Source organism: Lissotriton helveticus, chromosome 3_2 (genome assembly GCF_964261635.1).
Source record: "Lissotriton helveticus chromosome 3_2, aLisHel1.1, whole genome shotgun sequence".
Lineage (NCBI taxonomy): Eukaryota > Metazoa > Chordata > Amphibia > Caudata > Salamandridae > Lissotriton > Lissotriton helveticus.
The window spans coordinates 230,633,743-230,648,322 of NC_136062.1; positions in this window are offsets into that span (position 1 = coordinate 230,633,743).

The following is a 14,580-nucleotide window of genomic DNA, read 5'->3' on the forward strand; positions in this document are numbered from 1 at the left end:
GCCTAGAGGAGGCAGACAATTTTGGCACAAATTACTGTCTACCAATGTTTGTGGATAGTGATTTGTGTCAAAATCCATGAGTTGTAGCATGGGAACGCCCAAGCAGCACCCAAGGACTGCCCTCTGATACAAAATAACAGTGCAGCGTATAGAGCACCTATGACCTACTTTGGGAAACTATCCAACACAAATCCTCAATTCTAGTTATATTATGGTCATGTGATATGTCTGCCTATAAAAAAACACGGTCTGGGTTATATAATGTCCATTTGCTATGATATCATTAAGGACAATGGGTAGCTGGTGTCACTTCTGCTACCCGTGGAATTTTTGGGAGTCGATGCCCATGGATTAACTTTAACTTTAACTTTTATTATACAGCTACTGAAAACCGTAATGTACAAACATAGCAATACATAATAGAATACAATTTTAAAATGTATAAAGTCGAGTTCAGAGAATGCTGAACATTATGCAGTGCGGTTAAAATAATATTAACAAACTTCCCAGCTCTTGCTAGGGCCTGGGCTGAGTTATTGCTAAAACACAAAACCGATGCTTCCCTACAATGTCTCAGTTACTGTTCCCGGAAAACAGGAGTCAGTAAGCGGCGTCGGTCTGAAGCAAAGAATGGGCAGCAGCATAACAGGTGGAGCCATGACTCATGTATGTAATTGCAAAGCCTGCAAGTGGGCTGCCCATTCCACCAGGCCCACTGCGGATTGAAGTAAAAAATTGGTAGGACTAGCAGCCTCATGTACAGTATTTTGTTGCGAGTCTGGGGATTAAGGAAATAGTTAAAATATGGTTGAGGTTTCCCCTTGATGTATGATTCATTCAGAGCTGTGAAGAGTAAATTTTTAGAGAGCCCGGCAACATCTGTCTGGAATGAAACTGAAATAATTTGATTTGTTATTGTTTTTTTCCACGTTGACAGTTGGATAGTTGGATTAGTGAGGGAGGTGGCTTCAATTTTTAGTGTGGAAATGGCAAGGTGCAACTGTTTGTGCCAAGGGGAGTGCTCGTCCTTGTACACAGCTTGTAATTGTTCTTTCATAGATTGTCCTGGAGCTCGTAGGGTGTGAATGTAAAATTTGATTAGGTCTCCCAGGCAATAAAGGTTTGCGCATGTCAGGCCCAGCTCAAGTCTCGTCCTCGACCTTCTTGCGTGTTGCGGGACAGAGAAGATGTTTTTGTAAGCTTTTATTTGTAAGTTTCCCAGAAATGCATCAATTTTTCCGGGGAAGTCCAGGTGGCCGTAGGTCGCTGCAGGTAGTAGTTTGGCCGTAGCACCCTTAGGATTGGTTCGGCTGAAGGGCTGTGCAAGTGGCGGTTCAAGCGCCTCAGGCTGTGAATGATCCCCATGCCCTAAGTGTCTACGGTGTGCTGCTTGGTTTGCCCTAACGTTAAGCCAGACTCCTAAGTAGTTATAGCTGGTGCAGGTCGCTATTTGTTATCCCCCTGCTCTCCAAGTAAGATTTTTCTTTTTTTTGTAGTTCCCAAAGATCAAGATTTTAGTTTTGGATTCATTCATCAAAAGATGATTCTTTGTATTGTACTTATTGAGAGCGGTGAGCAATCTTTGCAGTCCGATTTTCGTGTGATCCATGATAATAATATCATCGGCATATTGCATTGTCTGTAGTCGTATCCCGCCCAGTTTTGGGGCGGCCAAGTCTGCGCCTGCCAGTTCTTTAGGTAAGTCGGCTGTGTAGAGGTTGAATAGTAGCGGGGCTAGTGCGCAGCCTTGTTTTAAGCCGTTTTTAGTTGCGATTTTTTGGGATATTGTTTGTGCACTTGTTTTGATCCTAACCCAAGTATTATGATGCAAGTATATCAGAGCTGAGAGAAGAGAAGGTGGTATACCCCAGGAATTTAATTGTGCCATAGCGTCCCTCGATTGACTCTGTCGAAAGCTGCGCTATAGTCCACGAAGCAGCAGAGTAAAGGTGGCTGGTTGGCCAAGGTGGCTCTCCACGACAGGTAGGACAGTGCTATTATATTGTCCATCGTGGAGCAGCCCGCTCTAAAGCCTGACTGGGAGTGGGGCAAGATGTTGTTTTCGCTGGTCCAATTTTCTAGTTCCGTCAGTAAAACACGGGCGTAGGCTTTGGCTTCAATGTCCAACAAAGCTATTAATCTATAATTTGCCGGGTTTGAATGATTGCCCTTTTTTATAGATTAGGTGTAGTATTGAGCCCGGCCAAGGAAGGTGGAATTGTGGCTGTGAGGAAAGCATGTCCGAAGAGGGGTGTAAGGAGTTCTGCCCAAAACTACCGAAATGTTTTAAAGACTGCTGCGTGTATTCCGTTTGGCCCTGGCGCCCCATCGTTCTTCATGCGGCTGATGATCTTGCTTACTGCGATTTCAGATATGGCCAGGCCCGGGGTATTTCCATTGAGTGGAGCTTGGGGCGGGGAGGGGGATGACAACTCCACTACCCCGCCGTTATAAAGCTGGTTGATGTGCTCCACCCATATGTTCTCAGGAACCCCGTTTTCTTTAGTCTGGCCGTTGTTACTGAGCTGGTTGATGTGTCTCCAGAATCGGGCAGAGATTTTTTCTTTTAAGAGGGAGAAGATTTTTAGCCAAGCTTCCTCAATGCGTTTGATCCGTTGGGCCCATGCGCGTTTCTTGCTGGCTGCTCGGTGTGGCCCTCTTGTGGCTCGCTGGGCAGCTCTTTCACCTTTTTTCCTTCTATTTAGGCCATTTTGCCTCTTTCGTTTGATTTCAGATGTTTCCTGGTTTGAAGCTTGGTTGAGAGCCTTTGGCTTCAATGTCCAACAAAGCTATTAATCTATAATTTGCCGGGTTTGAATGATTGCCCATTTTATAGATTAGGTGTAGTATTGAGCCCTGCCAAGAAAGTGGAATTGTGGCTGTGAGGAAAGCATGTCCGAAGAGGGGTGTAAGGAGTTCTGCCCAAAACTGCCGAAATGTTTTAAAGACTGCTGCGTGTATTACGTTTGGCCCTGGCGCCCCATCGTTCTTCATGCGGCTGATGATCTTACTTACTGCGATTTCAGATATGGCCAGGCCCGGGGTATTTCCATTGAGTGGAGCTTGGGGCGGGGAGGGGGATGACAACTCCACTACCCCGCCGTTATAAAGCTGGTTGATGTGCTCCACCCATATGTTCTCAGGAACCCCGTTTTCTTTAGTCTGGCCGTTGTTACTGAGCTGGTTGATGTGTCTCCAGAATCGGGCAGAGTTTTTTTCTTTTAAGAGGGAGAAGATTTTTAGCCAAGCTTCCTCAATGCGTTTGATCCGTTGGGCCCATGCGCGTTTCTTGCTGGCTGCTCGATGTGGCCCTTTTGTGGCTCGCTGGGCAGCTCTTTCACCTTTCTTCCTTCTATCTAGGCCATTTTGCCTCTTTCGTTTGATTTCAGATGTTTCCTGGTTTGAAGCTTGGTTGAGAGCCTTTGGCGTCCGTTTTTCTTGAACGGCAGTTGAGCCGCCCAGAGCCTGATGCAAATCTCTCAAGAGAATGGGCCAATGATTTAGGAGGGCTTGTGGGCTGATAGCGATTTTTACTCGATCGTTTTTCGTTACCCAGTCAGCCAGTTTTGAATCTAAATTAATGGATCATTTGATCCTGCGTGAAATTTGCTCGTTTTGCTCGCCCGTGGGTTCGCCCATAGGTGTAAATCAGCAGGATGCAGCGATGGAAAGGCTGAAGGATGCTCTTAAAGGCCTGTTATCGCTCTCAGTTCGATGATCGATGTTAAAATCATTTAGGTGGAGGGCTAGCGTACTTCCGACGAACACGTAGTCAATAGTAGAGATGTTTCTGTAAGTTGGAGGTGGTGCCCACGTGTGGTCATTTGCTTTTCTTAGATTGAAGGCAGATGTTATGGAGCTGGCTTTAAATAGAGCTTGTAGAAGCGCAACCTCTTTAGCGGGATAGTTTCCGTTTTCTGGTTTGTGAAGCAATCTGTTGTTGAAGTCCCCAGCTATAAGGGGGTTATGGTTGGGGTATTTAATAAGAAAGTCTCCGATTGTGGCGGCCAGGTCGTCCAGTGCTTGATTTCTCGGGTGCAAGGCGGGATTAACGTAGCAGTTAAATAGTAGCAAACGGAGCGGGTTGTTATGATTTTTTAGTCCGTTAATGCATACTACTTGAATTCCGGATGAATCCGATCCTATCATAGTTGCTTCCAGTCTGCACGCATGCTTGATGTAAACCCAGAGGCTGCCCATTGGCCGCCCGAAGATATTCCGTCTTGTAGCTGGGACGTGAATTTCATAGTATCCGGGAAGGGCAGTGGTGGTGGTTGCCCATGTTTCCTGGAGACAGATTAGGTCACCACTTTGAAGATACTCTACAGCCGAGTTGTTCTTAGTGAGTTTCTGGAGGCCAGCCACATTCCAGGAAATGATTGTGAGGCAGTTATTTTGGTTATTCCAAGTGTAATCCGTTTTGCCTGTAAGGCAGTCAAAGATACCGTCGAGCTGACTGTCGACCATTTTCGACCTGGTGTCCAGATTGATAGTTGGTGGCCTGAGAGCTGGAAAAGACCCGTCTCTGATTTGTAGAGCAAGTAATCCTAAGATGTTCCTGCTGAAGAGGAACATTAGCCGGGTGGTGGCCGGAGCCCGTGTCATCTCTGCATTTTAAATTGGAATAAGTATTTTGGAAGGTTTTGGCTAGAACGTGGGGATATCTATCTTGAGGGGGCCTGATCTCAATGCCCCAGTCTGCGAGTTGATTTGCTTCGCGTAGCATTGCTGTCAAGTGTGTCTGTTGATTTAGCCCCACCACAGTTGAATCATCGTGGGAATCGCCTGGCAGGCTTAGAAATTTCACCCAGGCGATATCTGCAGAGCCTATATGATCCAGCGATAGAATGTGGTTAAACAGGCACAAAATGTTACCTCTGTTCAGGACATCATGATTGCCTTTAGCGTGGTATCTTGGTGTAAGTACAACCACCACCTCTTCTGATTTTAGACGGCTGCTGATCCTTGGAGTACCTGATGGAACTTGGCTATCAGATGCAGATATTGGTCTATGTATTGAGAGAGTGCTGATAGCCATGGATCCAAGAGGGGAAATTGCCGCCTGTTGGTGCTCCATGTTTGTATTATGTGTAATAGTGAAGGGTGGTTGCTCAATAACCTCCTGATGTGGCCTTAGGAAAGGAGTTAGCATTAGTGGTGCGGGAGCGGGACTTATCCTTGCGCCTGGACCTTCCGCGGGTTCAAGGCCGATTGACATTGTACAGTCCCCGCCTTTTGATTTATTGTGGGGACAGATGGGGGAGGCGTTAAGGGGGGCGCCTCTCGAGTTGGGTCTTCAGCAGAGCTCTTGATCTTTAATAATTTAGATTGTAAATTAATTGATGCCACTTCTTCATCGTTCTTACTTGATTTTTTTTGTAAACATTGGATAGAGCTTGGCTGTGCTGGTAACTGGCTTAGTTATGTGTGTGCAAGTAGTAAAAGATGCTGCTCGGTTTTAAATTTTTCCCTCTTTTGCCCTTTCTTTAGCTTTTTCTTTGCTTTCCTGGAAAGTGGAGGTGCCTTTTGGTTATGCACTGAGGCAGCTACAGGTTCTTCTATTATTTGACAGCTGGTTGAGGGATGAGAAACAGTAGAGGTAGTCTGCATCAGGGATGTTGGGGTAGGAGCTGCAAATAGGGTCGACTGCAAATTTTTGGTTGGACTGTCAATAGGGTCTGCAGGAGGGTTGACTAAATTATTAGTTGATTCCATATGTGAATTGGTTGAAGCCAATAGCAAAGGAGGACGAGGAGGCAATCTTGAAGAGTGGACTGAATCAACTAAGGTAGTCAGAACTGCACATAGGTTTGCCCATTGGTCCACAATGAGCATGAACATGTAGTTAGGAAATTGGAAATCTGGTTTGCAATGTAGTCTGTTTTTCCTTTCAGCTCAGATAGGCAAGTAGCTATTGTCTGTAGCAGGTCCACTTGTAGGTCCATCTTAGAAGATTGCCAAAGTAAGGCTTTAGCCGTTAGGTATTGTGAATTAGTGAATTTTGGTGATTCAGGGGCGCCGATGAAACTGGAGTTCTCTGTGTTTTCAGGGGTGTGGTGTTGATAATTTGACCCACTGGGTAGTCTGTACAGTTGTGGGGTGGACTCCAGGGTTTGCTCGATTTTGATTTCGAGTTGCTGTAAAAAAGATGCCGAGAGTTCTCCCGAGTCTTGTTTTTTTTAAACAATGGGAGAACGTGTAACAGTATTCGGAGAGGAGACTTGCCTGGTAGGTGAATGAGGTTGATGTATTAAAGCCTCAGTTGTTATTGATCTGACGTACCCACTTAAGGCCTGTTTGGAACTGTCAGTGTCAAGTAATAGATGGGGAACTGCAAGGGCAGAGCCTGTGTTGGTGATGAGGGCCAAGTCGGGCCTGAGCGCAATTGAGTGGGACTATTAATGGTGACCATGCTGTGGTGCGAGAGCGATGGACTATTGGTCTCTGTTTGGCAGGGGCCCTGAGTAATTATTGCAGAACGAGAAGGATCGTCCCAGACACTTGAGCTGTTTCCTGAGTGGTCTTTCCTATCGTTAACTACTACGTTATTTAAAAACTGTGGATGCAAGTAATTGGTTATGAGGCCTGTGTAGGTAGGTTTTTGTTTATTCGGTAGCTTAGAGGCCCCGGGGAGGTTGCCTGGGTTTGAGGCGTTTTTGCAGAGTGTACTTGGGCCATTCATTATAAGTCCTGCTGAGGCTTCACCGCTGATGGCGTCTGCGGCTGATTTTGACCTGGTGACTGGGATCCGTGTTGGCATCTTGTGGCATGTGCAACTTAGTTTATTAGTTGATTAGGCCTGCAGTGGTGAGGGAAGCTTTAGATGGCCTTAGGTCGCGGCTCACAAGGAATAGGGGTCCAGATCAGTTTCTCCTGATGTGCCCCAGTGCTCTAGGGTACCTTCACCGTGCGGCTGTATGTCCGGCCCGGCTCAGCACACCCGCACCGGAGCGCGCCCAGCACTCCTCGCCTTTGTGCTTTAGGGTTGATCTTGCGTCTGGGGCGAGACCCTGCGACGATCAGTGGCTGAAGAGCGAGATCTAATGGAGTTGGCGAGCAGCGGTGAAGGGGGGGGGGGGTGATCCCTCCTTGCTTGCTTGCCCTTTTTGTTTGTTCAGCTCTGTAGTTCCTTGATATTGATATTGGGCGAAGAGCATGAGGGGGCTTTAGGTGGAGCTCACCGTGGCCCGGGGAGGCCTCGGGCATAGCAAAAGTTGCAAAGGCTGCTGCGAATCGCGAGCGGAGCGCACGGAGAGGGACCACGGGCAGGATCTGACCTAGTCGGTCCTGCCAAGGTCAAACCCCCGGGCTCTTACTTCGCGGCCGCCTCTATCGGCAGCCGCGCTCGCGCCCCCCTCGTAGCCCGGGGGTCTCAGAAGGTGTCTCACCTCGTTAGTGGATGCTGGTCGCGGTCACCGGTACGGGCCTCGGTGCTGGAAAAGGCCCCCCGAAGCCCGGTGCCTGAGGTGCCTGAGGGAGGGAGCCTGAAGTCACGGGCAGAAGTCCCCCGCGAGGCAGCAAGATGACCGCTTCGGGAAGCTTCCGCAGTACTCCTGCCGCGGCCCCTGAGAGTTTTGATGTGCGGCGGTTTTTCAGTGTTTTCGAAGCTCCTTCGGAGGCCATGTCTCTCCCCTGTTCCTGCTCCTGCTCGCACTGCTCGCACTCGCGCTCCGGAATTAAGACTGAGGGGAGGAAAGGGTTAATCCCATGGAGTACAGAACTTTTTTGCGGTTGAAACACTTTGATCTAAAAGTCTTTTTACCATTTACAAGGTCTATTTTAGGAAGTGAAGGATACATTTGTACCAACTCCTAAAATGGGATTGCGAATGGATATGCCTTCCAAATTCTGAATCAGTACCAGATCTATCAATGACTTGCGCCTGGAATTCTGGTTGCAAACCACTGAAATATTCCCGACTACCAAGTTGGAGTGGTAACTTATTTGCAAATTGAAAGGGATCCCCTCTGATCTCTTCTCCTTTTCAAATTGTAGTACTACTTTCTGGGAGAGAAGGCAGTAGTCCTGGGGACTTCTGCAAACAGTCACTGATACTTTGAAGCAAACTCCACTTAAGAAAATCAGGCTGCTTGAATAAAAATAAAAAAATTATAAAAGCAAGTACAAGGACGATGTTCTTCTCGCAATTACAAGACACTATCCCTGTGATTTTTTTGCCAATGCTAGTGAGTCGCAATTTCATTTGGTAACCCACTCTAATTCCTTATTTTACGGACTGACCTAGGTTGGTTTGGAAAATAAGAGGCTGGTTGATAAAAGACTGATCACAAATTGCAACTTCTTTTTGATACCAAGATATTAGTACATCTGGTCCATTAACCAATACGATAATTGGTGGCTAAATAGTATTAGCCCTTCATTTTTGTTCAAATCTTATCAAATAATGTAGCATGTGATGCTTTCTGATAACAGCACGTACAGAAAAATAAGTCCCTTTAAACTGACAGCTCGCACATTATTTTCTGGTACACCTATTTTAACATTAAAAAAAAATGCTACCACCCAATTACTACAATATGTATTTCAAGGCAAGTTTTTTTCACAGTGGTTTTGACACACCAAGGTTGGTATTGAAAAGACGATCATAGCACTGCATTGCGTATTATCTCACAAAGTATGTCAGAGCCTTCTTACTAAAAATGAATTAGTTTCCACCGGTCTAGTATATAGGATGACCCAAGCTTTTCAGGTCCAGCAAAGTTTTTAAAATGGAGCCTTCAGGAAAACAATGACAGGGTCTCAATTGCACAGTGTAAAGCTAAAGGTGACTGGTACAACGTGGAATTATATCAGAGTTTAATTAATCCAGGCCCTGATGTACTAAAGGAAGGGGTTAATTTGAGCCAGGTGATGCCGCTGGAGCCATTGGCCCCTATTTTTCCGGACCGGCGCATTAGACTATGCCCAAGAACAAAAGAGTGAAAAACGTAAGAAGCAGAAAGAGGGGGAAAGAGAAAGTCGGAAAGACTGTCACAAATGGAGAAATCAGGAGCCTGCAGGAGTGAGATAAAGGGGTAGAGAGTGTATTGAGGTTAATTTTGAGGTGGCCAGACTTTGTATTCTACGTGCCAAAATGTAGTGGCACCGTCTGAGGTATTCTAAGCAGAGCTTTGGCACCGGCACTCTTTCTTTTACAAATTAAGCACTGGATGAAGGTTGGGTCACAATTTTTGAACTGCGAATGTTCCCGCCCGCTACTTGTGCTGCCAACGATGTACCAATGTGTCACAGTCCAGAATAGCCATTTGGTGGATTTGCTAAAACCTTGCCTCATGCACAATAATGAGGCAGGGTTTTGTTTGCAAATCCTGCCAAAGGACTCAGAAGGAAGTGATGGAGGCCTGTGAGTGACAGCAGAATTCCATCACTGCATTCGAAGAAGGCCGACATGGACACAGACAGGAGATTTGAAATGTCAGAACAACGTGGCATTCTCAATTGAACATCAGGATGGAGGAAGGAGGAGGGCCTGATTGCGATTTGCAGAAAATCGACAATTTGGAAATCACTATTTCCAGCGTTAGTGCATCTGGCCAGAAGCATCTTGCATGCTCTGTTTTCCTTGCGAAATGCAAGGAGTTGCAATGAGTACAACAATACTTTGGTTTTTGCAGTTGAAAATCCTGCACACTAAAGGATTTGCAACTCTAAAAATAATATTAAAACCGGCAATAATTTTCATCACACAAATGCAAAATATGCTAATCAGTTAGATTTATGAAGATCAGAAGATACATCTGATAATTATGGTTTGTTGTACTCAAATGTTTGCCTAATGTACCCTAAATAATTCTAAATATTGGGACTCATGGTTAGCACCAGTAGTGGCTCCTCAAGGAAGTGCTGCGGGGTGGTGGTGCGGGGGTGGGAGGGGCAGGGTCGGGGTAGTAAACTACGGCACACGGCCGAACGAAGGTAAGCAAAGAAATAAATAAACAAACTACATTGCGCATGCTACATCACCATTTGGCGTTGCAGCATGCGCAATGGTATTCATTTTATTTATTTACTTACCTCCCTTCATGGTTTACTACCCCGCACCCTGCCCCTCCCCCGCCTCACCGGCCCACAGCACTCCCTGGAGGAGCCGCTACTGGTTAGAACTGAAGAATGAAGTCAGGGATGCTGGTAATTCATCTGGGACATGGTGCCCACACTCGGTCCTGTAGACACTTTTACTCGTTATTACTCATATTTACAATGTTAGATTACTGTACGTAATCATTAGTCGGATATATAAAAGTCAGAGACTAAGTACCAGGAAAGACCCTAGTCTCTGGGGAAACAGTATTTACAATGCTATTTCCACAACGCAATGGCTTTACAACGCAGTTGTTACAACAATCGCATTGTTACCACTCGTGCCATTGCATCGCAAGTCTTATCAACAACTTGCTGTAGGAGGCGTGCAACATGAGGGAATGTGTTGGATTTTAAATCTAACACCTTCCCTGCAATTGAGCAAACTGGAGTAGGAATAGTAATTAATACTATTCCTAAGTCCAGTGCGCCCCCTACAGCAAGTCATTGGAATGACTTGCGATGTAATGGCACGCGTGGTAACAACGCGGTCGTTGTCACAACCGCGTTATAAAGCCATGCTTTGACAATATATGCGATGTAATGTCATACATTCTAGTCTCTGACAGGTGCGTGAGGTGCAGACCCCAAAATCTCAGCATGTTGGTGTGTAGCAGTGCTTAGTGATCAGCACCTCGAATGGGGTCGGGATGTCAGGAGTCTGATACCAACCTTATAGAAAGACCCAGATTCAAGGTGAATCTATGGTGAAAGCACTGATGAAACTTCTATAAATGTCCTCACAAAGAACTGAAATTCAATGATCTCCAATAAAGGTTTAATGGGGAGATTAAGGGATGCATCACGAAGAGAAGACACAACAAGGGGGCATATTAACAAGCTGAAGTATCGCCGCTTTCTCGGCACACTTCGCCGAGAAAGCGGCGATACTTCCAGCGCCGTATTCACAAGGGCATTGCAACGCCTGCCTCAAGCCCACTTTGCATGTCAGCGAGAAACATCGCTAATGACATGCAAAGTGTGCGTTCCCACGTCCAACCACATGTAAAATGTGGTTGGAGGTGGGAACACCCTATCACCAAGGCAGGCGTTGGGAGGAAAAGACCTGCGATAAACTCGTTTATCGCAGGTCTCCCAACGCCTGCTCTGACCAGGCGATAGGCATTGATAACATGGGGGTGTGGATCATAAAGCTGAATCCAGCCCCCCATATTATCAAGGAACACATTAGCGAATGAAAACAAGCGTTGTTTTCACGCGCTAATGTTCACTGTCACCGGCTATCGCAGGATTTACTATCGCCTACGTGTTGCGCGTTGATAATAACGCGCTAACACGGCGAAAAAATCCGGCGATAGTGAAATGTGCAATGTGCGTTTTGTAACGCACATCTTGTTAATATGCCCCTAGGTTTGCTGAATAGTCAGGTCTCCAAAACTGAGTTAGGCCTGCAAGAATTTGGGGAAGACTGTATGGGGACCATACAAATTGGAGTCCCTCAAGAATGTGTCTGGGGCATCGAAAAGCTGAATCCAGAGGAGCCCTGTCTATTGAAGATGGAAACATTAAACAAATTATATACAAATGTGTGAATACTAGAGTGCCCGGAGGAGTACATGAATACGTTTAGCTGGTTGATGTCTGGTTCTTTATAATAGTGGACGGTGGATTGTAAGGATACATTCTGACTCCTTAAGGGATTCTCAATATTTGCTGCAATGATATGCCATTGTTAGCTTCTTCTTATCAATGCTTTCTCTCCTCCACTAGATCCCTTTAGGGTCAGACAAATGTTAGTGCACTGTGGTATATTGAAGCATTATAGACAATGCCAGTAAGACCCCATTCAGTGGGGTCACTGGTCTAGCAGGTGCTACTGGACCTCAGCCGTAGGGCTAGAGTTGTTTGCCTCTAATGTTTAGTGGTCTATCTACTATGGCTCTACAAGACTCAGCCAAGTGCAACCCCTTCATCACTTGACTGTCAGTGATAACAATGCTGAGCAGTCACAGGCTTCTCAGGTTGATAATGTAGGAGTGAGCAAACTAAGAAATCAACAATCATCTAGCAGTGCAATAAGTAATTCAGCATACAATATTTGATAGAAAAGTACTTTAATATACATATAAGACTTAGAATACCACACAAAAGGCAAACTGCATAATTACTTTATGGACGCTTGGTTTACTGCTCCTCGGGTCCTGGAACCTCTCTCTCTCCTTTCTCCAAGGTGCCCCTCCTTCTTTGTACTAAGTAGGTTCTCCCATGTGGGTTCGAGTCTAGGGTAGGCATCAAGGCTAAGGTGCCTATCTCTTGTTATGCATGGGCTGCGTGGGCTGCGGCGGACAAAGGTTGTAGTAAACCATGGCACAGCCCATGCAGCAGCATAACCCCACCTCATGCATAAGCCTCAGACTGGAGTGGAGTGGGTGTAGCGGCACAATCAATATAGGAACCCTGCTCTGGTGTAGCGGCATAGTCCTCTCAGGCTCTCCTGTGGTATAGCAGCACAGTCAGCTCAAACACCATTCACTGGTCTAGTGGCATGGTTCACTTGGGCATTCATCTATGGTGTAGCAGGACAGACCTCTTGGTCAGGCTTCTCACATGAAGTGGTAGTGTGCACTCAGGCCTCTAAGAGGTATAGAACCACTTTCCATTTGGGTACGCTTCCCTAGTGTCGTGTCACAGTCCACGCAGGAACGCTTCTTGACACAGTGCCTGTCTGGAACCATATGTGTAGAGATTGCATCCCACTCTGGGGCCACCGATTACACTCCTCTGTTTTCCTTTGGCTGGTGCCTCCACACCACTGGGGTTAAGCTGCTCTGGAACTTCAGATCCATCACACCTCTACATTGTTGGCAAGCTCCCTCTTTCTCTCAGCTGCAGGTTGGCTTCAAGGCTTTTTGGGTTATAGCATTAGCTCTTTCCAGCAAGGCAAGACTCCAGGTGACAGGCCCTCACTTCTCGGAAGCTGGCTGCTAGGTAGACTCTGGTTGTTAAGCAGTTCTCAGAGAGCACTGTGGAACACTCCCTTCCTTGATCAAAGAGAAGTGAAACTGGAACAAGTGGGTCAGTGGCTTGCACTTTTATACAGTCAAAGCGGACAGGAGATATGGATTCTTTGTCTGTACTTTCAGAGCCAACTTGGGTCCATTCCATTCTTCTATCTTCTCTAAACTGTTCTCGAGACACAGCCTCTGTGTAGAGGAATGCTCCTTACAGTAGGGAAGGCTGTTGCCTTGAGTGACCACAATAGAGGCCCAAAGAAGTGTAAGCTCTCTGCACCTGGCTATCAACAGCCACATACAGTCATCAGAAAAGAATCAAGGGGCTGATCTCACTTAAATGGCCCTTCGCACTCAGAATAACAGAGCCTGCAGGCTGACCCTTCACCCCCACTATCTACCAAATGGCAGTGATCAGGAAGATTAATCAGAAGCCCCTCTCAGCAAAAGGACCTAACTGAATTTCTAAAGGAGTCCTGTATCCTTTCTCCACTTCTTGGTTTAAGTCTCCTCCCTCCAGCTTCAGGATTGTCAGCAGCATACTTCCACTCTCTGGATAATTAACCTCACCTCCATCTTGTGCACATAAACCAGACAAGGGCTTAAAAATAGAACCCATAGGCCTCTATTACTCTGGCTCACTCATGCATAAAATGAATCTACCACACATGTCACATGCACAGAAACACACATGCATAATGTGCACTCAGGATTTAAGCACTTGGATCTTGATTAGCGCATAGAAGTGGACGTTTACCAAATGGGTCTGAAGACATCCACTCCAGAGACACAGATAGAAAAGGTCCAGTAGCAAATATGAATTCTTTGCCACCTCCGATTTACATGCTAAACCAATGACACAGACTGTAGCCCACTGTTAAGCAAATAAGGCATGTTTGACCCCCCCCCCCACTAGATCAGAAGACAGGTTTTGGACCTTACTCATGTTAAGGGACAGGTCGCGGCCTCTTCACGCACACGACATTAATGTGAGGCTAGGGCTAGAGTTGCCACCTTTCCCACACAAATATACTGCCATCTGTTCAAGTTTTAAGATTTTGAAAAGGACGGGACAAGATTCTTTATAAGGAATCTAAATAACATTCTTTGTATTCATTTTAATATGGCCTTTATATCTTTGTTTACTTTATATATAAGTCAGGGGTCAACAAAGTAGTTGTAGAACACATTTTAAATCGTTTACCCTACAACCTTTACTGTTTAAGTTGGTGCAGATAAGGGAAACAAATACCACATTTAGTTGATATTTCTAATTTATTTTACAGGCGTACACATTAAAATACCAGTTATGCTAGCGAGGGACAATATTTAAAATAAGGACACCAGATATTTGCAGTTGGGTACTCAGTGCAGAGGAGCACAACTGTACACCAAGCAGGGGACATTCCCATACCAACAGTTGCCAAGAACTATACTAACTGCTAAAGGACTCTGTTATCTTCCTTCACCAGTTTGTACATGGTTCGGCCAGTTCTGATTCTGGTAC